At 40.8% G+C, this 27,435-nt stretch overlaps 1 pseudogene; it reads right to left on the minus strand.

Annotated features, from left to right (window-relative positions):
* Positions 1-3,405: 3,405 nt before the first annotated feature.
* On the minus strand, positions 3,406-3,871 carry LOC125098660 (protein CFAP276-like; annotated as a pseudogene).
* Between the last annotated feature and the right edge of the window lie 23,564 nt (positions 3,872-27,435).

Genomic DNA, 27,435 nt, shown 5'->3' on the forward strand with positions numbered 1-27,435 from the left:
AACTGCTCTCATTGTCTCTACTTTTTCTGCCTTCTAACTCAATAAATCTCTTTTCCCTCATGGTCTCTGCCTCAGTAAAGGCACCACCCACACACAATTCTACAGTCTTGACACCCTTGACTTCTTCTCCTTATCCCTATAACCACTTCTCTGGTTTAGAACTTCACCACCTGCAGTAGCCTTATAACTGGTCTTTCTGCTTCAGACTTGCCCTACTCTAAGTAGTTCCATGCATGGTAACCAAAATTACTGTTTTACATTTTCAAAAATGTACATTTTTAATTATAAAATTAATACATACTTGTAACAATTTGAAACAATGTAATGGGATATAAAGTAAAAGCTGGGGTGTGTCTTGGTGGCTCAGGCAGTTAAGCATCTCCTTCAGCTCAGGTCTTGATCCCAGGGTCCTGGGATCAAGTCCCACATTGGGCTCCCTGCTCAGTTGGGAGTCTGCTTTTCCCTCTGCCTCTGCCCATCCCCAGCTTGTGCTCATTCTCTCTCTCTCTCTCACTCTCTCTCAAATAAGAGAAATAAAAAAATCTTTAAAAAAATAAAGTAAAATCCAAAAGACTCCCATCTCTTATATATATATTTTTTAAAGATTTTATTTATTTATTTGATGGAGAGAGATCACAAGTAGGCAGAGAGGCAGGCAGAGAGAGAGGAAGGGAAGCAGGCTTCCTGCTGAGCAGCGAGCCCGATGCGGGACTTGATCCCAGGACTCCGGGATCATGACCTGAGCCGAAGGCAGCGGCTTAACCCACTGAGCCACCCAGGCGCCCCCATCTCTTATATTTTTAACCTCAACCTAGGTAAACAGTTTAGTGTACTTCCTATCAGACTCTTTTCTATGCTTATCCAGACATAACTGGGCATATCCTATATGCTATATGCCACTTTATTATTATCCTATAGGCTGTATGCCACTAAAGGAAGCCCAGAACTGCCCATTTCTTTGCACATTCCAGGTTCTGTGTCCTTTCCTTAATTTGCTAATGCTTTCCCCTCGGCTCTTTCCTCACCTTCCTTCCTTCACCTACTTATCCTTTTAAGACTTAACTCATCTGTCATTTCCTCCCTGATGCCCCCAGACTCAGTAGGTATGTCTCCTTTTACCTCTAAGTTATTGTGCTGTATTATTATAAGTTCTTCTGTACTGCTTTCTCCCACTGGAGCAGAGCTTCTTGAGGAAGAGTCTATGTCTTATTCTCCATGGTACCCCCCACACTTGGCATAAAACCAGGCACAGTGTTCAATTCACATGAATGAATTCTGTTCACTGCCTGAGTCTCCTGAAGTGCAAGTGCCTTGGGTTGGGAGGCAGTTATTCCAAGAAGACAGGACTATGAAGCTTCCTGACAGTCCTTTCACAGCAATAATAGGAGACAAGATAGAGTCTGAAGAACAAGAGAAAGGATCCAAGGTTAGGGAAAAGAGACTGGTGGCATCAAGGGAAGTAAAGGAGCTAAAACTTACAAAGAATATTCACATCTAACACCTCATATATGTTACTATATCTTATCTTCTCAACACTACCATCCCCATTTTACAAATAAGAAAATTAAGGATCAGGATGTAAAGTGCCTTGCCCAAGGCCACACAGTGAGTAGAAGAACAAAGGTTCAAATCCAGTTCTGTGTTCAAAGTCTAAGCTCAAAGTCAAAGTCTAAGCTCTTACACACTATGCATGTTTGTGATCAGGTGGGTATGGTATGGTTAACACTGGCCATTTCCATAGACCCTTCATGAGTACTTGGGAAAAGTCTGTGTCCTGAAGCTTCTGAACAGAGATGCCTAAAGGCCTTCAGCTTCTAGGGAGATGGTGTGACAAACCCAACATCTAGATCTTCAGACACTGTGGGCCTTTTCACTTCCCTATGCTTTGAAAAGGGTGCTAAGGCTCCAGAGTTTATGCTGGAGGGAGTTATGTTCTCAGGCTTCTGAAGGAGACCAGCAAAGGCTTTGGGAAGTCTCACTTAGCCAACTTTCTCCAGATTTCCCTCAGGCAGCTGTGACTTCTTTTAGCCTTCTCGTAGGCCCTCCCCAGCCCTCCATCAGCTCTAGTTGCTGTGTCATTTCAGGATCTGGTATCCAAAGTACATTTATGGGGCAGAGTCATCTCTGGAGGCTTTATGTCTAAGCTTTGGGTGCTTTTTGGCAGTTGTGGGTTCCTTGAGATTGAGGAGGGCACTGCAGAGCAGGAGGGGGATGCTGAGAGACTGTTGGAGTAAGGAGTTGTATCCAGGCATAAGGCTGACTCATGGGATGCTAGTCCTTTCGTCCACAAATGTTTACGGATACTACCTAGGTATGGTTTCGTCTTTGAGAGCAGGGATGCCAGGTCTGTGCTTTAGGCACACTGAAATACTAGAAGTTCCTGCCTGTGTTCTGTGTCTCTTATCCCCAGAATGTTATACATCCTATTTGCTCTGCCTGAAAAGCCTTTCACTTCTCCTTTCTCCTGCCAATTCCTTTTCATTCATCAGGTCTCAGCTTACCTGTTGCCTGACTCTCCATGGCTGGGGACCTCACGCTCCAAGGCAGGGTAGGGGACATTTGCTGGATAACTCTGCACTTCCATTTTCCCTCTTTTCTGGCAGGAAGTTCTTGGACTTCCCATTTGGTAAATCCATTCCTCCTCCATAGTTAACCTCCTACTTAGTATTACTGACACCCTTCCCTCCAGTTTCAGGCAAGGGTCTGATTGTTTAAGCCAATCATCATGTCTCATTCTATTTATTAACTATGATCAGTTCAGGTATGTAAGAGTATACTCAGAAACAGTGAACCAAGGAGAAGATAGAGGCCTTAAGATTTACCAGAAGAGCCACCTTCTTTTCTAGAGATGGAATGAAGAAGGATGTAGATATGCAGCCTGGCTGTGAGCAACCTAGAATGTGATAGAGGAGAGGCTTAAAGTTTTGACAATCTAGTGGGAATACAAGCTAGGAAACTTAGTCTCTATCAATAAAAATAGAATATTTTGACTCCCATATTTACTCTTTACTCTTTCAACTTTTTTAGGATCTTGGACAAGAAGATCTTGGACATGCTATTCATGGAGAACCCTTTGGAGTCCCAACAAAATCTTTGCATAAATATGCACATATATATATACACGCATGATCTTTGGGATCATTTTAGTACACTCATTGGATCATATTCCCCTACTTCTTAACAAAAAGTAACTTTTAAAATTCATATTACAAATATTTTTTCACATCTTTTCTCTGTGGCCTTTGTGGTACAAAAGTTGTAAAGTTTATAGTCAAATATATCTTTCACCTTTTTTTTTCATCTGTCACAAATCTATTTAATCGAGGTAGGCAGCAGAATGTTCCACTATGATTAATTAGTGCAGGGGCCTGTCAACACTAGGTAGAGAGAAGAAACCAGCATCATTCAGGAATAGCCTTCATTGGTGGCTGCGATGTGAGGGGACACTATGGATCCCTGGATGCTGTGGACAGTCTCCTTCTTGGGGTTGATCCAGTGTCTGATGTTAGCTCAGGAAGTGATGGAAGGTAGCAGAGTAAAGGGTAAAAACATTTTAGGGTATTGGGTCTTGATGATTTCATGGGTATCCTGGGTGGTCTGCTGTGTATCTCACTTTTGTTCTTGAACGTCCTTGTGGTACAAGGCCGCTAAGCGGGAATCCAGGTCATCCTTTGGTATTTCAGGATAAAAAACATAAACAACCTCCATCATGAAGGTTTGTGGGAGTTGAGCTGAGCTGACTCCAGGGTTCCTATTGCTGAGCAAGGTGAATTGGGTTCTTATATGGCAGTTTCTTTAGAAGCCTGGAGTTTTCCCAACTAAGAATCATTATCCATGTAGGGTGCTGGAAAGGGTCTCTTGTGAAAGGCATGGTAAAATGTGGAGTGAGACATGGGTCTGAGGGTCTTTCATCTTTTTTGGAGCCTCCAACTTTCCAGTATTTGTTCAGAAGTTCTCCTCTATCCTCAGTTCATAATAGTCTCCTAATTTTTCTTGCAATTTTTTTTTCAGTTTTGCTCTCTGATATTTTTATCCATTTGGATTTTTTGTGTTAATATATAAGATTAGAATCCATTTTACTTTCTTAATTCATGAATATGACTGTCACTTATGGATTTTCTATTTTGTTTTACTAATTTTCCATTTCTGTTTGACTTTATAATATGTTCTGTAAAGGAAGACTCTAACTTTTCTTTTTATGACTTTCTTCTTTATTTACAGTCATTTTTCATATGAGTTTGAAGATAATTTTATGAGATTTCATTAAATGTATTGTTTAGATTCTAATAGGAACAAATTATATGTACATATTAATTTGAGGAAGCTGACTTTTTAAGCTAGTAGGTTTTCTTCCCTAAGAACACTGCATAACTTTCCATTTTCAAGATCTTGTTGTATATATTCCAGTACATTTATTTCATTTAAGCCTGTGTCTTTCTAATTAAATAGATCTGTAAGTGTGTTATTATTCTGGTTGCTTAAATGTAATACTTTACTCATTTCCTTTGCTAATACTTGCCGGTAGAATAAAGTTACATTTTTTTAATGTTTATCATATATTTAGCCACCTTACCAAAGGATGTAAGGTTACATGGTAAGATAAGAGAATGGGTGGGAATTGAATGTGTTAGGGTCGGTGGGGGCAAGGCTGAGTTGGCCTGGAGTCTGAGGGTATTAGGAAAGGAAGCAAACCAAGTGCAAGAAGAAGAATTGGTTGTGTGTTCAGGGCATTGTGTCAGTAGGAGTCTGTTCCACTGTGAGCAGCTATGAGTAACAGAAACCTAAAAAATAGTGGAGTACATAGGATAATGTTCATTTCCCTCTTACACAAAGAATTTTATTATAGGCAATTCAGGCTCTATCATTCTCAGAAACCCAGACTACTTCTAGTTTTATATCCTGATCTCCTTCAGATATAGCCTTCATCATTATGGTCTAAGATGCACTCCAGGTATCACATCCATGTTCCAGTAGGAGCATAGAAGAAGCGGGAGAGACAAAGGGCATGTCATAAGTATATCCTAAGGAAATTTCCCAGAAGCTGCTACACAATAACTCTACTTACCTTTTGGACCAGAACTGAATGATGTGATCATGTCTAGCTCCAGGGGATGCTGGGAAATACTTTTATTCAAGATCAAAATTCTAAATATTATAAGGATTTTTACTCCAAATCAGGAATCTAAAATGGTATTAACAGACATATTGGGATTGGCAACCAGCAGTCTCTGATGTAGGTATGTTTGTGGGGCATGTGTTTTCTTTTGTAGCTCTCAGCTGCTAGTGCAGAAAGGAGAAGGAGAAGTTGAATGGAACCTGGTGCAGAGGACTGCGGGGCAGCAGCAGAACAGGAGTGCCAGGCATGGAGGGTGTGGGTTAGAGAATAGTTCAAGTTTTGTCGGAAATAAAAGAAAACTGGGGGATGATGGGTTGGTAGAAAGAGGAAGGATCAAGGGATTAGTGATCTCAGAAAGGCTAAAAAACAGATGGACAGCTAGATGGCTGGGAGGCCATGTCAGAAAATGGCATATTTGTGGGGCACCTGGGGGGCAAGTCATTTAAACATTCTACTCCTGCTTTCGGCTCAGATCATGATCTCAGAGTTGTGAAATCGAGCCCCATGTTGGGCTCTGTACTGGGTGTGAAGCCTGCTTGAGATTCTCTCTTTCCCTCTCCCTTCCTCTTTAAAAAAAAAAAAAAAAGAATCACTACATAATGAATAAACCAATAATTTTTTAAAAAGAAAGAAAATGATGTATTTGGCAGTGACAAGGAAAAATGTGGCTCTGGCAGTGGGTGATGGATGTGGAAGGGTGATCAGGGTCATTTAATGTAAGGAACATAATGTATGGCATTGGAGGGTTCTCTCCCTGCACACTGAACTGCTCCAGGAGGATGGCAGGAGTAGGGAGACAGAGAAATGCAAGGAAGGTGGTGTAGTTAGATAGTATGATCCCCAAAGGAGTTACACTAGGGGAGAGTAATGGTCTTGAAACACATAGGAGTGTGAGGACACTGATCCCACCTGTGGCTTCATCTGCTGAACCAGGTGGGTACGTAGACATGGGCAAACGAGAACTTATCCCTCAGGATGGCTGTAGAAGATGCTTGTGATCAGGGGATAGCTAGGTCTCAGGGAAGTCCAAGAAGAGAAGAGAGCCTTCTGTGATAATGTGAAGGATGAAGGGGATTGATTTGTCATGAAATAAAGGATTCCAGTGGGCATAGAGGGAAACTTTGCAGGAAACAGGAGCAATTGGTGTTTGGGAGAAGAGACACGGGACAGTATGGGGTTGAGAATGTGAGAACAAATGAGAAGTTTTACATTTTGGACCGTGAGCTAAGTCTACAGATGTAACATCTAGGCATAGTGAGTCCACACAGATCTCTAGGGTCAGGTTGCCTTGGGGAAGACCCAAGTTGTGGTTCCAGAGTGACTTGGGCTGCTGGCTATGGGCCAACTTAGGGATGGGTTCTGGGTGGTCAGAGATCACACCAGGAATTTCCAATGACCTAAACGTGGACTAGTTGCAGGCCAAAAAGAGACCTCTTCCTTCCTTGGAAGCCTCCCTTTCATAACTTCTAAGGTTTCCAGGATAAAGTTTGAGCCCAGAAACACCCATCACTCACCCTGCCAGCTGCTAGAGATGGCTCTGGCTGCCCAGCAATCCTGAGAATCATGCTCTTCTAACATCTATTTTGATTTAAAATCTTTTATGTTTGAGAAGGACTATTCACTGTTGACAGTGGGCTGAGTTTAGCTTATTCATTAGGTGTGGAGCTTCTGGCTTGTGGTTAATCCTGATTGGAAAACAATATAAACACATTTCCTGGTAAATGTATAAATATATATAGATGTTGGTTGTTCCCCTCCCCACCACTAACATACACTATAGAAGCAATTTGAAGCAATTTAGATGTGCTCAGCATCTGGACATCATAAAAGATTTCGAATGAGTCATGATTTTGCACCAACAGAGAGGGCTTGTCTTGCTTGTGGAGAGAATTGTATTTACCTCTCTTTCTGCTTGTGACTCTATTACTTTATGATGAGCAGTCTGATTTGTGTGTTCCAGAGACTGGTGAGTTAAGGATATAGAGAAGGGAAGCAAAGAGAAGAGATCAAGGGCTCAGAGGGTTACATATTCAAGGCAAAATAACCAATTTTGGGGAGAATGACCTGTTTTTGCTTTTGAGAAGCCAGGAAAAAAAGAAGAAAAAAGGTTAGTGGAAAGAGACTCATTTTGTGAGTTAGGAAATGACCTCTGCTAGCTGTAGGTTATACTCAATCTCTTGGCACCTCAGTTTGCTCATCTGACAAGTAGACCCAATAATGATTGCCCTATCCAGTTGAGAGAGGAAAGGAAAGCTCTTGCTTGAGAGTACTGTTGGGTGCCAACTGTGGTGTGGGCTCCTTTAATATGCCATCTCATTTAATGCCCAAGATAGTTCCGTGAGGGCACTAAGCCATTTGTCAGCTGAAAGAACTGAGACATGGAGAGTCTAAGTGGCTTGACCAAGATCATAAAAGCTTATCAGGACTCAAACCCACATCTGTCTGGCTCCAAATCCTGTTCTTCCTATTACTTCATGCTGACAGTGAGGTCAAAGAACACATTCTAGTCTCCTCCTGGGGAGGGCAAAAGCACAAAGTGTCTTCCCAGCTGTAAGGCCCAAGATGTCCCTCGGTCCTTGGCCCCCACAGAGAGCCCAACCAAGCCCAGTTCTGTTCCGTCAGAGCCCTGCTCTCTGCTGTGGGAGCAGGTGGGTTGTTAATCTGATAAACGGCTTCCTGCTGAGGTGGGAGGGCGAACTAAAGGGTTGCTGAATTGCCCTCCAGAGTGGCAGGTGGGAGACTCCAGTGCTTTCACCCACAGAACTGCTGTAGGACTACTGGAAAGCATCTCATTTTGTGAGTTAGGAGATGACCTCTACTAGCTGTAGGGCAAGTGGGAGACCTGGCTTTGCCTCTTGCTAGTATGTGATCTTAGCTTGTCTGCCTTTCAGTTCCTCCATCAGTAAAACGTGGGTAGAAATGCACATAAAGGGTGGATGTTGTGACTATTAAGTGAAGTAATGTGGGAAATGTGCCTACCACCTTTGTCATACATTATACACCACCAAGTAAAAGGTAGCTATTGTTTCCATGGAGGAAGTAGGCAGATTTAAAGAGGGGTACTGTTTAGGCATTGAGTAGTTTTTATGTCCTATCCCTTAACATACATTTTTCATAGTCAATCATTTATTCTTTTTTTTTTTTTTTTTTTTTTTGGTCTAAACACCCTGTGTCAGCTTCTGGGGAAAAGCATGTGTGACATAGGCAGCATCCTTGCCTCTATAGAGCTCACACGTGGCAAGAAAGTCTCTGGTGCAGTCACAGAGGGAGTGAATCTAAACTTGCCAACCCCAATGGGGTCTCTTAGAGAGTCTGGCATTTTGAAATCCAGGCCTCCTCTCCAGGTGTAACGGGTCCTATTATGGAGTCGTGAGGTACAATCCTTCCGTGGTAGAGACAGCAAAGTCTAGGGAGCCAGACTGCTGAGAGAAGGTATGGGTGGTCTCCAAGGCAATGCTGGGGATGCTCCCCACCTGGTGTTGGGAAAGACCCACCATTTTGTCAGAGACAGACTTATGCCTCTAGCTCAGAATTTAAGGGGTAGTTTATTTGTTATCAGAAGCATTTATAGATGTTAAGTGTTGCCCTATCCTCTAAGGATGGGAAATGTAGAAGGGACTTGTTCCATCTCCCAGCTCACTGCCTTGCAGGTCACCTTGATGTTGGGCAGACCAGTGAACATTTGAGGCCTCTCTTAGAAGGCATTAAGATGGGTGCCTGGGTTCTGGCATGGAACTAGGACAAAGAGCTCAATGCCATTTTCCTTGGTAGGAAGTTCAAGCGCCAGCTGTTCTGGGGATTGGATAGGGATAGCCACAGTGTTCATCCTTCTAGACTTTCCAGATCTTCCATGATCCAGCTCTTTCCATCCCGCTCTACCCCACCATGCTGCTCATTCATCAACGTTCCGCTAGCAGGCTGTCCCTCATGAGTCCCCAGACACACTGAAGTTCATTCCCATCTCACTGATTTTGTTTGGAATTGAATCCCTACTGCTGTACTTCTTAGCCATAGCTAGCTCATCTCTCAAGCCCAGTTCTCATTCTGCCTCCCCCAGAGAGCTTTCCTTAGCTTCTGTAGCACATGCTAAACTTTCTCTCAAGTCTCCCCATTTTAGTGACTATTCATTAATTTCCTTATGCATTAATTCATTCAATACGTTGACAAGTCTTACTTGTTCTAGATGAAAAATACTTCCCAACTCCATCTACTTCTCTGCATCTGTACTGCTTCCACCCCAGTGACCTCTTGCTTGGATTCTTTTTATAAGATTTTATTTATTTGAAAGATAGAGAGTGAGCAAGATCGAGAGCATGAGCAGGGCAAGGAGGAGAAGCAGACTCCCCTGCTGAGTAGGGAGCCTGACATGGTGCTTGATCCCAGGACTCTGGGATCATGGTCTCAGCCGAAGGCCATCATTTAACTGACTGAGTCACCCAGACGCCCCATCTTGCTTGGATTATTAAATACCCTTGTAACTGGTCTCCTTGTTTTCACTCTGCCTCTCTCCGACTCCTCTGTACTCCATGGAACATTTAGTGATCTTTTATAGATGTAAATTAGCTCCTATCACTCACCTGTTTATAGTCTTCCAGTAGTTTCCCAAACTCACAACAGCCGACAGGGCTCTGTTACTCTGGTCCATGGGTGCCTTCCCAACCTCTTCTTCTTTTTTTTTTTTTTTAAAGATTTTATTTATTTGACAGGCAGAGATCACAGAGAAGCAGGCAGCGAGAGAGGAGGAAGCAGGCTCCCTGCTGAGCAGAGAGCCCAATGCGGAGCTCAATCCCAGGACCCTGGGATCATGACCTGAGCCGAAGGCAGAGGCTTTAACCCACTGAGCCACCCAGGCGCCCCTTCCCAACCTCTTCTTATCCCATATTCCTCTTGTTCAATCTGCTTCAGGCACCTCAGTTTTCTCTCTGTTCCCCCAAAAGGCCAAACCATTACCACTGCCTCAGAGTTTTCCACTTGCTGGGCCTTCTGCCTAGAATGGTCTCAGCTCCTCTATGCCTGCCTCCTTCTCATCACGCAGCATGCTGTTCAACGGTAACTTCAGTGAGTTCTTGAACACCCCATCCAAAGTAACTCTTTTAAGTCACACTTTATCTCATCACACTATTTCTTTCATATCATCAACATTTTCTGAACTTACCTGCTTTCTTTGTACTGTTTCCTTCTTTTCCCTAGATAGGAGTGCCTCTAGAATAGAAACCATATCTGTCTGGTTCACTGCTCTATCCTCAGAGTTTGGAATAGTGCTTAACATGTATGAACCCTGGGGCACTGCTGAGTGGGTTAAGCTTCTGCCTTTGGCTCAGGTCATGATCTCAGTGTCCTGGGTTCGAGTCCTACATCAGGCGGTCTGCTCAGCAGGGAACCTGCTTCCCTCTCTCTCTCTGCCTGCCTACTTGTCATCTCTCTCTGTCAAACAAATACACAAAATCTTTTTTTTCTTTTTTTTTTAAATTAATTTTATTTTTTATAAACATATATTTTTATCCCCAGGGGTACAGGTCTGTGAATCGCCAGGTTTACACACTTCACAGCACTCACCATAGCACATACCCTCCCCAGTGTCCATAATCCCACCCCCCCACCCCCCCACCCCCCATCAACCCTCAGTTTGTTTTGTGAGATTAAGAGTCACTTATGGTTTGTCTCCCTCCAAATTCCATCTTGGATCACAAAATCTTTTTTAAAAAAAGTATGAATCCCAAAACTGTTGCTTAATAATTTATTATATGGGTATTAAATGTCTTCCATATATCAATCATTGAAAATCAGTAATTACTACCACTGATTAAAAATACAAATTTGTATCTTTGAAACAGGATTTCACAGAGATGGTCTGTGAAACTCTGGTGGTTTATCAGGGAGTTTGCAAGTGGTTTGATGATTTTAGAGGAAAAAATTATGAAACAATTTTGTTCACATACACTTAGCTAATTTTAAATGTAAGATTAATTAAGACTTCCATAGAATTCTATTACCTTCTTAATAATTGTTTTATACCATTCACTGCAAGGACTATATTGGTAAGTTCATCATAGCTAATTTCAGTGGTCAATTATAAATAATTTTGTATAATGTGTTTTACATCATTGACATTTTTAGTTGTAAAAATTTACATTTTTGTTACTTTTGTGTTGTATTAAATCTCACAAATCAAAAATAATTAAAGGGTGCCATTGAGGATGAAGAAAATATTATTATTAGCCACATACAGAATTCTGTATGTGTAAATATTGAATACAGTTTCAGTATGAATGAATATACAGCATGAATCTGTATGAGCTAGGACAAAATGATCTGTAAGACTGTTGATTTAGCATAATACATAGAACAGAGATGTTCAAATAGGAAATCTATTACTGAATGTTTGAAAATTGGACTTTATTGCATTATAACGGTCCCCAAGGGCATTGTTTCTTCTGACACTTTGTCCTATAGTGGCACAAAGCCAACAAATTTTAACATAATTTTCAAATAAAGGGTGATTACCTCTGTGGTAAATCAAGTGATATTTTCTAGAGTGAGTGTAGGAAACTGATTAGTTTTGTCATTAAATGTAAAGAAGAGACCAAAAGTATAAAAATATTGTTTAATTTTAGATTATTTTTTTTAATTTGTCAGAGAGAGAGCGCGAGCACAGGCAGACAGAGTGGCAGGCAGAGGCAGAGGGAGAAGCAGACTCCCCGCCGAGCAAGGAGCCTGATGTGGGACTTGATCCCAGGATGCTGGGATCATGACCCGAGCCGAAGGCAGCCACTTAACCAACTGAGCCACTGGCGTCAGTATACTGGCGTCCCAGTATAAAGATATTGTTTAAAACTGTACTTCTTAGAGCAAAATTACATACAGGTCATATTAATGTGGAGATGCTTGAATAACCAGCCTAAGCAAAATTAATAATTAGGTGTTGGGCTTGGAGAAAAAACAGAACAAGCTTTTGGCACAATTAGTTTATCAGAAGATCCTACTGTAAGTAGGTAAAGAAAACAACTAGATGTGGAACTTGGTTTATAATTCATTCACCGAGCTGACTACAGACACCTTGGTGAAAAGTTGAAAACAACTATCTCTCACTGTTTGGAGTACTTATTAATTTTAAAACTATTATGTTTTGTTTATAGATTTTTAAATTGAGGTGGCTTTCCAGCTAATCATGTTGGATTTAACATATGTTTACTCTCTACTACCTTCCAAAAATTGTCAGAAAATGGATTTTTAGAAAAGCATAAATGGACTCTGTTTTAATCCATGATGGAGTAATAAGAGCCACTTTTATCCTGCCACAGAAATAACCAGAAACTGTGTAAAAGCATGAAATACCTGTTTTCTGATATTGGACTAGAGGTAGAACAGATTGTGATTCCTGAGAGAAGAGAGACAAATGAGGTAAGCTCTATTATCACTTAGGTTTCTACCTGGAAGCACATTCCAGACCATGGAGCTGGGAGGGGAATCCCAAGTAGAGCATGGTGGTCTCACTTAGTTAAGGAGAGAGATTGGAGTTTAGGGAAACTGAGGCAACTGAAAGTTGTGAGGAAAAATTCCAGATGAGAGGGAGTTACACAGAAAAGTTCCCCAGAAATCTTAAGTCTTTCTCATTACTAAGAAATAATAGTAAGAAAAAAATTGAAAAATTTTCTAAATTAGATGAAAATGCCAAGAAAAAGATACAAGAAACTCAACAGAATAAACCCACACACACAAAAATTCACATCAAACTATATCATAATCAAGTCGTTAAAAACTAATGATAAAGAGATAGAAATAAGACTGTGTACAGAAAAACAAAATTAAGACTGCAGACTTCAGGTCTAAAGCTAGCCAAACCAACAGTGGAATGGTATCTTTAAAGTGCCAAAAGAAAAAAAAAAAAATAAAACAACTTGGAAATAAGTGAAACTTCTTCAAAAGTGAAGGCCAAAAAAAAAAAAAAAAAAGCTTTTTCATACAAACAAAAGCTGAAAGAATTTGTTGTCAGTAAACTTGCAGTGTAAAAAATGTTAGTTATTCATGAAGGCAGAAGAAAAATATCAGATGCGAATGTAGATTTACACAAAGGAATGAGGAGTGCTTGAAATGGCATGTATGTGGGTAAATATAAAATACTCTCCTCTCCCTTATTTTAAAAGGTATTTAAGATATAATTGATGACTTAAAGCCAAGATTACATGCATGGTAGGATTCAGACCATCTATAGAAGTGAAATGTGTGACAATAGTAGCACAAAGGATGGGAGAAGTGAAATGATAACATATTTTTGTTATGAGGTTTTTGCATTATACCAGAGGTGATATAGCATTATTTAAAGGTGTAGTTTAATAAGTAAGATATGCATGTTTAAAATTCTAGAACAATTACTAAAAACAAAACTTAATGAGGTATAGCTAATAAGCCAATATTGTAGATTAAATGGAGTCTAAAAATAATCATCACAAAACAAGGCAACAAAAAAGGAAAAAAAGAACAATGAGCAGATAGGACCAAAAGAACAAACACAAAGATGGTAGAATTAAGCCAAATCATCTTAATAATTAATTATAAAGGGTCTAAAAAGTTAGACTAACTGGACAGAAAAAGCAAGTTCAAACTGTGCACTGTTCAGAGGAAACCCATTTTATTTTTTAATTTTATTTTTTTAAGATTCATTTATTTGAGAGGGGGGGGGGCATGTGTAGGGTGGGGTGAGAACAGAGGGAGAGAGAGAGAGTCCTAAGCAGACTCTGCAATGAGTGCAGAGTCGAACACAGAGCTTGATCCCATGACCCTGACATCATGACTGAGCTGAAACCAAGTCTGACGCCCAACTGACTGCACCACCCAGGTGCTCCAGCTAAATACAAATTCCCACATAGATTAAAAGCGAAAGGATGGAAAGTTATATACCATGCAAGCACCAATCATAAGAAAGCTAGAGTGGCTATATTAATATCAAAGTATTCCTTAGAACAAGAAATGTCACATGAAATTATCATTTCATAATAATTGAGAGTACAATTGGTCAGGAGGACCAATGTGTGTTCTAAATGTGTGTACACCCAATAACAGCTTCAAAATACATGCAGCAAAAACTGAGGAAGAAACCTTGGATTTAGAGATTTCAATACTCTTCTTTCAATAAGTGATAGAACAAACTGACAAAATTTGTAGAGATAGAAGATAATAAACAATATCAGCAGACTTGACCGAATTGACACGTAAAGAATACTTTACCTAACAATAGCAGAATACACATTTCTTTCAAGTGCATATGAAACATTCACCAAATTAGGCCATATGATGAGCCATTAAAAAAACTCAATAAAAAAAAAAAGACTCAATAAATGTAAAACAACTGAAATCAGACTGAGTATGCCCTCTGGTAAGAATATAATTAAATTAAAAATTAATAACAGATATTTGGAAAAAACAGCATGCTTCTAAATAATGTAAAGTTAGAAATCACCAAAGGAAATTTCTAAATATTTTGAATGAAGAAGAAAGTTTTTAAAATTCATGGGATGCAGCTAAGGCAGTCCTTAGAAGAAAACTTATATAAAAAATTTGTATCTTTAATAGGTCTCAAACCTGTGATCTTGACTCTGCCTTAAGAAGCTAGGGGTACACATCAGGCTCTCTGCTCAGCAGGGAGCCTGCTTCCTCTTCACTCTCTGCCTGCCTCTCTGCCTACTTGTGATCCCTCTCTGTCAAATAAATAAATAAAATCTTAAAAAAAAAAAAAGGAAGAAGCAGCTAGGGGCGGAGGAGGATTTGAACGCAAAGGAAGTTAAAGAGAGGAAATAATAAAGATCAGAAAACAACCAAAAAATAGAAAAAAGCAAATCAGTGAAACAAAAAATTTGATTTAAAAAAATCAATAAAATTGACAATATCTAAAATAGAATGATCAAGAAAAACACAAATTAGCCAGGATCTTAGAAAAGAGAAAAAACATTACTAAAATCCTACATTAATTCGGGGGTTAATGAAAGGATATGAATAACTATGCAAGTAAATTTGAAAACTTAGATGAAATGGAACAATTCCTGGGAAACACAAATTTCCAATGCTGACTCAGGGAGAAATATTCCTGAATATCAGTATATCAATGAAAGTAATTAAATTCATATTAAGAAATTTTTCCACATGGGGCACCTGGGTGGTCAGTGGGTTAAAGCCTCTGCCTTCGGCTCAGGTCATGATCCCGGGGTCCTGGGATCAAGCCCCACATCGGGCTCTCTGCTCAACGGGGAGCCTGCTTCCCCCTATCTCCCTGCCTGCCTCTCTGTCTACCCTACTTGTGATCTCTGTCAAATAAATAAAATAAAATCTTAAAAAAAAAAAAAAAGAAATTTTTCCACCAAAAAAACTCCCAGTCCCTGGTAAATTATATCAAATATTTAAGGAAGAAGTAAAACCAATCCTTCAGCCACGTAGAACTTTCAGAAGGTAAAATTGGGTAGTACACTTTCCAGCTCATTTTATGAGGACAATATTATTTTGATTTTAAGACCAGAGAGAGACATTACAAGAAAAAAATTACAAACCAATATCCCTCATTATCATAGGTAAAAACCTTAGCAAGCAACTAGCAAAATGAGTACTAAAGGGAAAATACATCATGATTCAGTGGAGCTTATCCCAGGAGTGCAAGGTTAATTTAACATTTAAATACCATCAAGTCTAACTTACAACATTAGCAGAAATGAAGAGAAAAAATATCATCTCTATAGATGCATAGAAGCCTTTGGCAAGGTGACTAGGTGGCTCAGTTGGTTGAGCACCCAACTCTTGATTTCGACTCAGGTTACGCTCTCAGGGTCCTGGGATCGAGCCCCATGTCCGGCTCCAAGCTCAGTAGAAGTCTGCTTGAGGATTTCTCTCCCTTTTCCTCTGCCTCTCCCCACTGTCTCTTTCAAATAAATAAATACATCTTTAAAAAAAAAAAAGAGTTTTGCAAAATTCAACACTTATTCGTGATTTAAAAAGACACAAACCTCTCAGTAAACTATGAATGCCTGGGAACTTCATCAACCTGGTGGAGGGCCTCTGTGAAAACCTACAAATGAGGCTGTACTTTGTGGTGAAAGACTGAATATTTCCCTCTAAGGATGTTAGCTTTCATCACTTATATTTAATATCCTTCTGAAGGTTCTAGCTAGGGCTGTAAGGTGAGATATACAGACTGACAAAGAAGGAGTAAAATAATATTTATTTGCAGATGACATGATAGAGTATGTAGAAAATCCCAAGGATTCTACAGAAAAACTACTGGCACTAATAAGTAGGTCAGCAAGTTCACAGAATACAAGATTAATGTTTAATTTTTTCCCCCTGTATACTCACAATGAACAATTTTGAAATGGGATTTTAAAAATACCATTTAGAGGGGCACCTGGCTGATTCAGTTGGAAGAGCATGTGATTCTTGACTTCGGACTCATGAGTTAGAGCCCCTTGTTGGGTGCTGAGATTACTTAAATAAATAAATAACCTTAAAAGCTTAAATTGTTTCAAAACATAAAAAATAAAAATACCACTTACAGTAGCATAAAAAGCACTCTAGCTGGGAGAGATTGTGTGTGTGTGTGTCTTGGGAGGGGAGGGGCAAAGTTACATGGAAACTCTGTACATCGATTTTGTTGTAAACCTAAAACTGCTCTATAAAAATAGAGTCTGTTTTTAAAGAAACAAACAGAAAACACATGAAATAGTCAGGGACATTTTACAAGATTTGTTTGAGATTTTTACACTAAAAACTACTAAACACTGGGATGCCTGGGTGGCTCAGTTGGTTAAGTGTCTGCCTTCGGTTCGGGTCATGATCCCAGGGTCCTGGGATCGAGCCCCGCACTGGGCTCCCTGCTTAGTGGGAAGCCTGCTTCTCCCTCTCCCACTCCCCCTGCTTGTGTTTCCTTTCTTGCTGTGTCTTTCTCTGTGTAATAATTAAATAAAATCTTAAAAAACAAAACAAACAAAAGACTACTAGATATTGCTGTGTTAGAGGAGACCTACATGAATAGAGAGAGATGCCATGTTTGTGGATGGAAGACTTAATGTTGTTAAGATGTCAGTTTCTCCAGGGGCACCTGTGTGGCTCAGTCTGTTAAGCATCCATCTCTTGTGTTTGGCTCAGGTCATGATCTCAGGGTTGTGAGATTAAGTAAGCCCCATGTAGGACTCTGCACTGGGCATGGAGCCTGCTTAGGACTCTCTTTCTCTCTCTCCTCTGCCCCTTCCCCACCTCTTTCTCTCTCTCTCTCTCTTTAAAAAAAAAAAAAAAAGACACTTTCTACAAATTGATCTGTAGATTCGGTGTCATCACAATCAAACGGATTCTAAAATGTATAGGGTAATGCAAAGAACTTAAATGGCCAAAACAAATTTGAAAAGAGCAAAGTTGAAAGCAAGTCTTATACTACTTAATTTGAAGATTCACTATAAAATTTAGTTATCAAGACATTCTGTTCCTGGCATAAATACAGTTGTATTGACTAATAGAAAATGATAGAGTTTATTTTTTTCCTTCAAAGATTTTATTTATTTATTTGTCAGAGAGAAAAAGAGCACAACCAGGGGAGCGGCTGGCACAGACAGTAGCAGGCTCCCTGCCTGACGTGGGGCTCAATCCCAGGACCCTGAGATCATGACCTGAACTGAAGACAGACGCTTACCCAACTGAGCCACCCAGGTGTCTCAGTAGAGAGTTTAGATAAAGAATCACACATAAATAGTCCATTGATTTTTGACAAAGAGACCAAGGTATTTCAATGGGGAAAAAGACAATTTTTCTTAAAGAAATGATGCTGGAACAAGTGGATATCTATATTGAGATAAAGAACCTTAACCCTCACTTCACACCATACACAAAAAGCAACTAAAAATGGATCCCAGCCTGAAACATAAAAGCTAAAAGTATAAAACTTCTAGAAGAAATTTTAGAAAAATTTCACTACTTCACAGGAGGAAAAGATTTCTTTTTTTTTTTTTAAGATTTTATTTATTTATTTGACAGAGAGAGATCACAAGTAGACAGAGAGGCAAGCAGAGAGAGAGAGAGAGAGGGAAGCAGGCTCCCTGCCGAGCAGAGAGCCCGATGCGGGACTCGAGATCATGACCTGAACCGAAGGCAGCGGCTTAACCCACTGAGCTACCCAGGCGCCCCAGGAGGAAAAGATTTCTTAAATAGGATCTAAAAGACACAAACCTTTAAAAAAAAAAAAAAGAAAGAAAGAAAAGGTTGAGAAATTCAACTTCATAAGAATGTAAAGGACCCAGGTGAACTGGCCCAAGGAAGAAGTAAAAGTAATTCTAGGGATGATGAAAGGAGCTCCTGAGATATGGCTGTGCAGGAGGACTAGGAGTGTCCAGTGTAGGCTGGAGCAGAAAGGCTCTGGGAGAGGTGTGTTCAAGGGATCGAAGGACTTCTGATGTGTGTGAATAAATGGAGAGGAGATTAACATGGAGAGTTTGGTGATGAATTCGTGGAAGATGCAATGAAGCTAAGTAAACTAATAAGAGGAGTCTTAACTCTAGGTAGTAGCTGTATAGGGAGGAAAGAGAGCCTATAATAGTGTTAGAAGTGATAATGATGTAAACATTACATTCAACTAAAAATTGATACTGAAAGGATGGAAGAGGGGAAGGGAGGCGTGTGAGTGGGATGCTGTGGTTTCCAGTAATGGTGATAGAAACTTAAATCCTTATCTTCTATAAGCATTGGTTGTATAGAGAGTGGGAATGCCAGGGAAGGAAATGCAGAGAGTGGCTGCTTTTCAAAACAAGTCTTACAGAAATTTTTGAATTATTGAAATGTGTGAATATGGACATGATTTGAAGCCAGGTCATGCCCACTTGCTTGCTGTGTGACCTTAAGCAAGTTGCTCAACTTCTCTGTGCCTCAGTTAAATCATTTGTTGAACACCAGGTAATTGTACTTACCTTCGAAGGTTGTTCTTAGGGTAAATAAGTTTAATCTATGTAAAATATTTGGAATAGTGCTCTGTACAGGTGTTACTGTTGTAATTATGTGCAGGCATTACTTTGAAATATATTAAAATAAATAATATATTAAATATATTAAAATAAAAATGTGCTGAATCTTAAAAAAGTTGTTAACCTAATATTGGTAGTCCCTGTGTATTTACCTAGTATGTCTTTTTTTTTTTTAAGATTTTATTTATTATTTATTTGACAGACAGAGATCACAAGTAGGCAGAGAGGCAGACAGATAGAGAGAGAGGTGGAAGCAGGCTCCCTGCAGAGCAGAGAGCCCTATGTGGGGCTCGATCCCAGGACACTGGGACCATGACCTGAGCCGAAGGCAGAGGCTTTAACCCACTGAGCCACCCAGGTGCCCCACCTAGTATGTCTTTATGTCCCTTACAAATAACCCTGTAAGGAATATATTTTCTTTTCTTTTTTTTTTTTTTAAGGTGTTATTTGTCAGAGAGAGCAAGACAAGGAGAGAGAGCACAAGCAGAGGAAAGGAGAAGCAGGCACCTCACTGAGCAGGGAGCCCAATGCAGAAATTGACCCCAGGACCCTGGGATCATGACCCAAGCTGAAGGCAGATGCTTAACTGACTGAGCCACCCAGGTGTCTGAGGAATATTTTTTATCCTCCATTTTCATCTAAAGAAGCTGAGGCTCAGAGAAGTTTAACACCTGCTCAGGATCAAGCAGCTAGTTACTGCCAGTTGCCCCAATGTTAGGATTTCATTTGGGTCAGTCTGGCCACAAATTCCAGCCTATTCTCATTTTGCCTGATATGCGTAGGGGTTTACTGAGTGCTTTCTAAGCGAAGGCTGACCGTAAGCTACTGTGGGGAGTGCAGGAGTCTGTGGGATCTGGCCCTCCATGCCTCTTTGCAAAAGGGCACAGAGCACCCTGGAGGGCACTTAGTGAGTGGTCCCAGATGGGAAGACCTGGCCTGAGGTGAATACTCAATAAAGTTTGTTGAATGAATGACTGAGCGTGCACGATTCTGAAGCCCCAGGCAGATGTTAGGACCCTCCCCAGGAATGCAGGCTGTGGGGGGCGGGGAGGGGACAACTTTAGGGGAGATTCAAAAACTCCATGCTGCCTAGATGCTGAAAAACCCTGGCTGCCCTGCCTGGCCTGCGTCCCTCCCCCACCACCTTACTTAACCCCCAGCTAGCCTGCTTCCCAGGGCCTGGAGATGCACAAGATGAAGACTGTGAAATTTCATATATACATATTTCCAAAAAAAGGAATCCAGAAACTGCCACAGACCTTCATATTAATGCTAAATTTATTACTCCCATCCTCAAAATGACCCAGAACCTCACTTCTATAGGTACCCTCGGTCTTGCTAAAATGAGCAAGCTAGCTTGCTTGCTGTGTCACTTTACACACACACACACACACACACACACGCACGCGCGCGCGCGCAGGCGCTCAAGGTTTTACTCACAGAACAAAGTTGTGATAGGTATGTTTACTGGTTTTATTGAAGTGAACCTTACAGAAGTGGCTTAGAAAGGTCTTCAGCAGCAGTTTCCTCTCCCACTTAGTAAATATTCCTTCTCTGTCCTAGTGCAACTGAGTTGCTTTCTCAAACTCTGAAAAGCCAAGGGCTGCTAGGTCTCTCAACTTCTAACCAAGGCTGGAGTATCCAAGCAAAAAAATTCTGGGCGTAAAAACCAAATTGTGCTCTGACTCAAACCAGAACCCAGTCCACAGGTTCAGCTCTCCCGTGGCCGTGACCCTTGTTCTGCAACGGAAGTGGGGGTGGTGGGGAGGGCTCTTAGTTTAGCTCCGCAGACAGGGTGGCTGCCCTAATCCCAGGTGGCTTTTGATTGAAAGAGGCCCATGTGGTGCTTCTTCTGTCTCTCCTAAACTAATTGGGCTTTTTTGCTGCCACGGACTAGGAGCTTGAGGTCTGGTTTCTAGCGGTTGCTCTGCTAAAAGTGACCTCCTGCCAAGTAAACCTATCTGTGTCTTGATTTGTGCTTCTTTAAAGTGAGGGGATTTAGAGTAACTCCGTGATTTTCAAAAATTTTCCGCCAGTAGTGAGACTGTTTGTACAAAGGAAATCTGTCTGGATGCCCCATGTGGAAGAGGTAGAGCTGCTCTGCTTGCTTTGAAGGTGGACTTCCTCCCCACTGTGTGGTCTTACTGGATATGGCTCTGAACCTCTGTGTGTATGTGTTTTAATTTTTTCCCCAGAGTTGGATAATATGTTAATAGGACAGGGGAAGAAGGACCAGAAAGAGGTAAAGAAGGTAAAAAACAGATCACAGGCTATGCTTTTCCACATCAAAAAGGAAGATAAAAGGTATTATAGAAAATTTTAGTAAATTGTTTCTCTGAAAAGTCTTATGGATTATGACATGAAATTACATTAAGTAGCACGTGTGTCATCTTCAAAAGAATAATCTTAGAGTACCTTCAGTGGACGCTGCTTTAGCCATGGGACCCTCAGAGATTAAGGGGTCAGATGAACATACCCAGGGGCCTGGCTTTTCCTGCTCATGTGAGTTCTCACTGCTGCAGTATTTCATTTTATTGCTTTCTTATTTCTGTGAGCTTATTATGTGAGCTTGGTTGGGCCAAGGGTCACCCAGAAAACAACCAGCTTCCACTTTCTTTAGTTATGCAAACTAGAGCTAGGTGACTGAGATCTTGCCTTTGGGCTGCAAGACATAGGGAGTTTTGCAAGCCCTAGGGGAGTGCAGAATTTCCTGAAGATGTTGCAAAGTGGCCGGCTTTCTTCTGAAGTCATGCAATATTCTCCTTCGCTTTGGTTATGACTGCAGAGGTGCTGGGAAGCCACCTGAAGACTAACACCTTGGAGTGGGCTTCTCTCTACTGGCCCCAGAAGTAAGGCCTACTCCTGTAGAGGGAATGGCTTAGGGTCGCTGCTCTCATAGAATCGTGTTTGGTCTAATTCTACCTCCCTGTTACTTTATTGGCAGTCAGTTTTCTAAAATATGAGCACTTTTGCTGAGGGAAAGACATGCAAAAGGAAATTTAAGGAATTTTGAAAATTTAGAGACTAGAGGGCTGGATGGCTCAGGTTTTATGAAAGTCCCTATTCTGCTGCTTTAATTTGGAAGATAGGAATTCCCAGAGAAAGCAGGTTTCATGGAGGAAGAACAAATTTCATTGGAGAATTTTATCTGTGGCCTCAGAGGGCATCCTCAGCCACCACTGCCCCACACCTCTCAGCCTCCATGTTGGGCAGCAGAGGCCACAGAAGCCAGGCCCAGTTGCCCAGGCCTCCTGGGCACGTTGCAGAGGAAAAGTCCCCTGCTCCCCGCTGTACCCACAGCCCAGGAGAGATGGGCTTCTAGACATTCTTACTCTTGTTTTTCTACCAGGGCATGTAGTGTGCAGCTATTAAAGATACTCAGATTTCAGAATGGTATCGCTTACTTTGGTCTAGATAAATCTTCAAAAGTAAGCGGATCAGCTGGTTTTTGGACTTGACTCTAAGCAGAAGATGCTAAATAACCCCGTCGAGAGACTCCATGAAGTCTATCAAGCTTGGTGGTATTTGGGGGGATTTTTAAGTGTTTGAGAATCACATGGGAATGAAATGATTCAAAGGACGAGATTTTAAAAATACATAAAGTCCACATTCTCTGAAAATAATAGCATATGAATTAGTCCCTGAAGTATTTAAATAGAAAGTGAAACTGAATCACAGTTTACTTTTCGGAGTAAAACTATTTAGAATGCAGCCTCCTTCCCTGAAGGAGCAACAGGGTTTTTGTCAAGCATTTCTTCCTGTTCTCTGAAATTTGGAGTTCACAAGAAGGCTTGAGGGTTATGCTTTATTGAGGGTGACCCTTTACTTCAATAGCAAAGAAGGCCACGTGGGAGGTCAAGGACTAGAGTTCTGGGGAGGAGGCGAGCAGGCTCTGAGTCAGCAGAGCATATGACTGAACCGCAGTTTGGGTCAGACACTCAAGGCTGGGGAAGCAGCTGCTTGAATCTTGTATATGTTGAGAGCTGAACGAATGGCAATATCCGTGCCCAGAGATATCTTGCAATACCTTGAGAGTTAGCGTGGGTGAGCGGGAGCTCCCTATATAGATCAAGGGTCCAGAGAAAGTATAGGAAAAGTTAGGGAAGAAGAGACAAGGGCCCCAGGGAAAAGGATCTTTCTCCAGAAAGTTGATTTTTGTAGGTTTTTCATTTGTAGGGTGGTATAGTCCCTTTCCCTCCCATCTTCTTGAAAATACATACTGCTCCAGCAGAGTGCTAGTCCTTTTAACGTGCTCCCAACTCTATTTGACCCCACCTTTTTTTTTTTTAAGATTTTATTTATTTGACTGACAGAGATCACAAGAGAGGCAGGCAGAGAGAGGAGGAAGCAGGCTCCCTGCTGAGCAGAGAGCCCCATAGGGGGGCTGATCCTGACCCTGGGACCCTGGGATCATGACCTGAACTGAAGGCAGAGGCTTTAACCCACTGAGCCACCCAGCCACCCCTGACTCCATCTTCTTAATCATGTTTGCTGCTTTTCTGTTTTCTCCAACTTCAGATTTCCTTGTCTTAAAAAGAATACACGTTGGGTGCTACTTGCCTCTGGGCCATTCGTCTTGAGGCTGCCCCTGTCTGGGCCAGACCTCCTCCTTCCTATCCCCTTGTTTCCACTTCTTAACCCTCATCTATCCTTCCCTGCCACCACAAGTGTTCCCTCTTATCTCTGACCACCACAGCATACTCTGTGCTTTTAGGTGGTGTGACCATAAAATTTAATGTCCAAATCAGTACTTTTAGAAGTAAAAGGGGGTGCTTGTAATTAAACATGATTCTGAGATAATGGGTATAAACTAGGGACTGCCCCAGGCAAACCAGGGTGCATGTTCCTTCAAGGTGTTTAACCTGGTCATGGCTCCTTCCTGTAGGAAGGCAAAAGATTCTGAGGGCAATGCTTCTCTTATCTTTGCATCCCTTCTTATGGCCAGCCAGTTTTGTTTTTTTTTTTTAAATGAACTTTTAAGTTTTGAAATAATTAGATTTACAGAAAGTTGCAGAAAAGTACAGAATTCCCACATACCCCTCACCCACCTTCCCCCATTATTTACATTTTGCATTTCCTTGGTGCATTTGTTAAAACTCAAACTGTAATGGCTTATTCCTATTACCTAAACTCCAGACCAGTTTTTCTATTAATGTCCTCTTTTCTGTTCTGATCCATACCAGGATACTATACTGGATTTAATGGGCATGTATTGCCTGGTCTGTGACAAATTTTCAGTCTTTCCTTGTATTTCATGACTTTGAGCCTTGAGGGGTGCTGGCCACATTTCCTGAAGAAGTGTGCCCAAACTGAATTTGTCTGATTTTACATAATCAGACCCAGGTTATGGTTTTGGGGAAGAATACCACAGAGGTGAAGTGCCTTCTCATCACACATATCAGGGGGCATGTGACACGCACATGACAGCATCAGGGACAGACGGGAACCTTCATCACTTGGTGAAGGTGGTGTTTTTCCTTTCCCTATTCTTATCCTTTTTTATGGATATGTAATATTCTCCTGTGTATATGTGCCACATTTTCTTTATCCATTAATTAGTCAATAGACACTTAAGTTGCTCCCATGTCTTGGCTATTGTAAATAGTACTGCAGTGTACATGGGGGTACAGATATCTTTTAGAATTAGTGCTTTTGTTTCCTTTGGATAAATACCCAGAAGCAGAATTTACTGGGTCATATGGTAATTCTACTTAAATTTTTTAAAAAGATGTTATCAATTGAGAGAGAGGGCGTGTGCACCAGTGGGGGGAGGGGCAGAGGGAGAAGCAGACTCGCTGCTGACCAGGGAGCCCTACGTGGGGCTTGATCCAAGGACCCGAGATCACGACCTAAGCCGAAGGCAGACACTTAACTCACTGAGCACCCCAGGCGTCCCTCTACTTCAATTTTTTGAGGAACCTCGTTACTGTTTTCCATAGCGGCTGCACCAATTTACATTTCCACCAACAGTGCTTGTAAGTTCTCTTTTCTCCCATCCTTGCCGACCCTTGTTATTTCTTGTCTTTTTTTTTATTGACATTTAACTAACATGCAGTGTTAATAGTTTCAGTTGTATAACATTAATTCAACAATTTTATACATTAATCAGTGTTCATCTTAATTATGGTCACCATCTGTCACCATACAGCATTATTAAAATATTACTATTTTCCCTATGTTGTTTTTTCATCTCCATGACATTTTTTTTTAATAACTGGAAGTTGTTGCCTATTAATCCCCTTCATCAGTTTGCCCATCTCTCTACACTCTCCCCCTCTGGCAACTACCAGTTTGATCACTGTATTGAAAAGTCTTTTTTGTTTGTTTTTTAGATTCCACACATAAGTGAAATCATATGGTATTTCTCTTTCTCGGACTTATTTCACTTAGAGTAATACCCTCTAGGTCCATCCTTGTTGTCACAAATGGCAAGATTTCATTCTTTTTTTATGACAGAGTAATAATCCATTGTATGTATATGTGTGTGTGAGTATGTGTGTGTGTGTGTGTACATCACCTCTTTGTTCCATCTGTTGTTGAGCTTGAGTTCATCATCGGAAACTGGGTTGTGCCATATCTTGGCTATTGTAAATAATGTTGCAATAAGGGTGCCTGGGCGTCTGCCTTCGGCTCAGGTCATGATCCCAGGATCCTGGGTTCATGCCCCACATCGGGCTCCCTGCTCAGCAGGAAGCCTGTTTCTCCCTCTCCCACTCCCCCTGCTTGTGTCCCCTGTCTCACTGTGCCTCTCTCTGTCAAATAAATAAAAAATCTTTAAAAAGAAAATAATGCTGCAATAAACATAGTGGTGCATATATCCTTTTTGATTTTGTATTTTTGTTTTCTTTGGGTAATACCCAATAATGGGTTTACTGGATCATGTGGTATTTCATTTTTAATTTTTTGAGGAAGCTCCATAGTGTTTTCCCCAGTGGCTGTGTCGATTTACACTCCTTCCAGCAAAGCACAAGGGCTGTCTTCTTCATATCCTTGTTAATACTTGTTATTCTTGTCTTTTTTATTTTAGCCATCTGTACTAGTTTGTGGTGATATGTCATTATGGTTTTGATGTGCATTTCCTTGATGATTAGTACTATTGAGCATTTTTTCATGTGTCTGTTGGCCATCTGTTGTCTTTGAAAAAATATCTATTCAGGTCCTCTGCCCATTTTTTATTTTATTTTTTTAAAGATTGATTTATTAGAGAGCAAGTGAGGGAGAGCATCTCAGTCAGACTCTGTGCTGAGTGTGGAGTCTGATGTGGGGTTCCATCTCAGGACCCTGGGATCATGACCTGACCTGAAAGCAAGAGTTGGACATTAACCTACTGTACCAGCCAGCCAGCCCTCTGCCTACTTTAAAAAAATATTTTAATTCTAGTATAATTAACATACAGTGTTATATTAGTTTCAGGTGTACAACACAGTGATACAATAATTCTGTACATAATTCCATGCTCATTGTAAGTGTACTTGTACTTAATTCCTTTCACCAATTTTACCCACCCCTACCCACTTCCCCTTTGGTAACCCTGTTTGTTCTGTAGAGTTAAGAGTCTATTTTTTTGCCTTGTCTCTTTTTTTCTTCATGTTTCTTGAGTTCTACATGTGAGTGAGATCATATGGAATTTGTCTTTCTCTGACTTATTTAACTTAACATTATACTTGCTAGGGCCATCTTTTTTATGGCTAAGTAATACTCCATTGTGTGTGTGTACATATGTATATACACACGCACACAGTATAACACAAACACCACCTCCTCTTTATCCGTTCATCTGTGGATGGACACTTGGGTTGCTTCTACAGTTTGGCTATTGTAAATAATGCTGCAGTAAACATAGGGACTTAGTGTTTTTATATTCCTTAGGTAAATACCCAGTAAATACCAGCAGTGCAATTACTGGATCATACAGCCGTTCTATTTTTCCTTTTTTGAAGGACCTCTCTATATGTTTTATTACTGTGGCTGCACCAGTTTGTATTCCCACCAGCAATGCAAGAGAGTTCCTTTTTCTCGACATCCTCACCAACACTTGTTTCTTTTTTTATTTTAGCCAGTCTGACAGGTACAAGATAGTACCTCATTGTGGTTTTGATTTGCGTGTTGCTGATGATGAGCGCTGTTGAGCATCTTTTCATGTGTCTATTGGCCATCTGTTTGTCTTTGGAGAAATGTCTGCTTATGTCTTCTGTGCATTTTTAAATTGGGTTATTTGTTTTCTTTGTGTGCATTTCCTTTGCCTATTTTTAATTGGAATTTGTTTGGTGCTGAGTTGTATAAGTTCTTAATATATATTGGATATTAACCCCTTATCAGATCTATCTTTTGCAA

This window comes from Lutra lutra, chromosome 4 (genome assembly GCF_902655055.1).
Source record: "Lutra lutra chromosome 4, mLutLut1.2, whole genome shotgun sequence".
Taxonomy (NCBI): domain Eukaryota; kingdom Metazoa; phylum Chordata; class Mammalia; order Carnivora; family Mustelidae; genus Lutra; species Lutra lutra.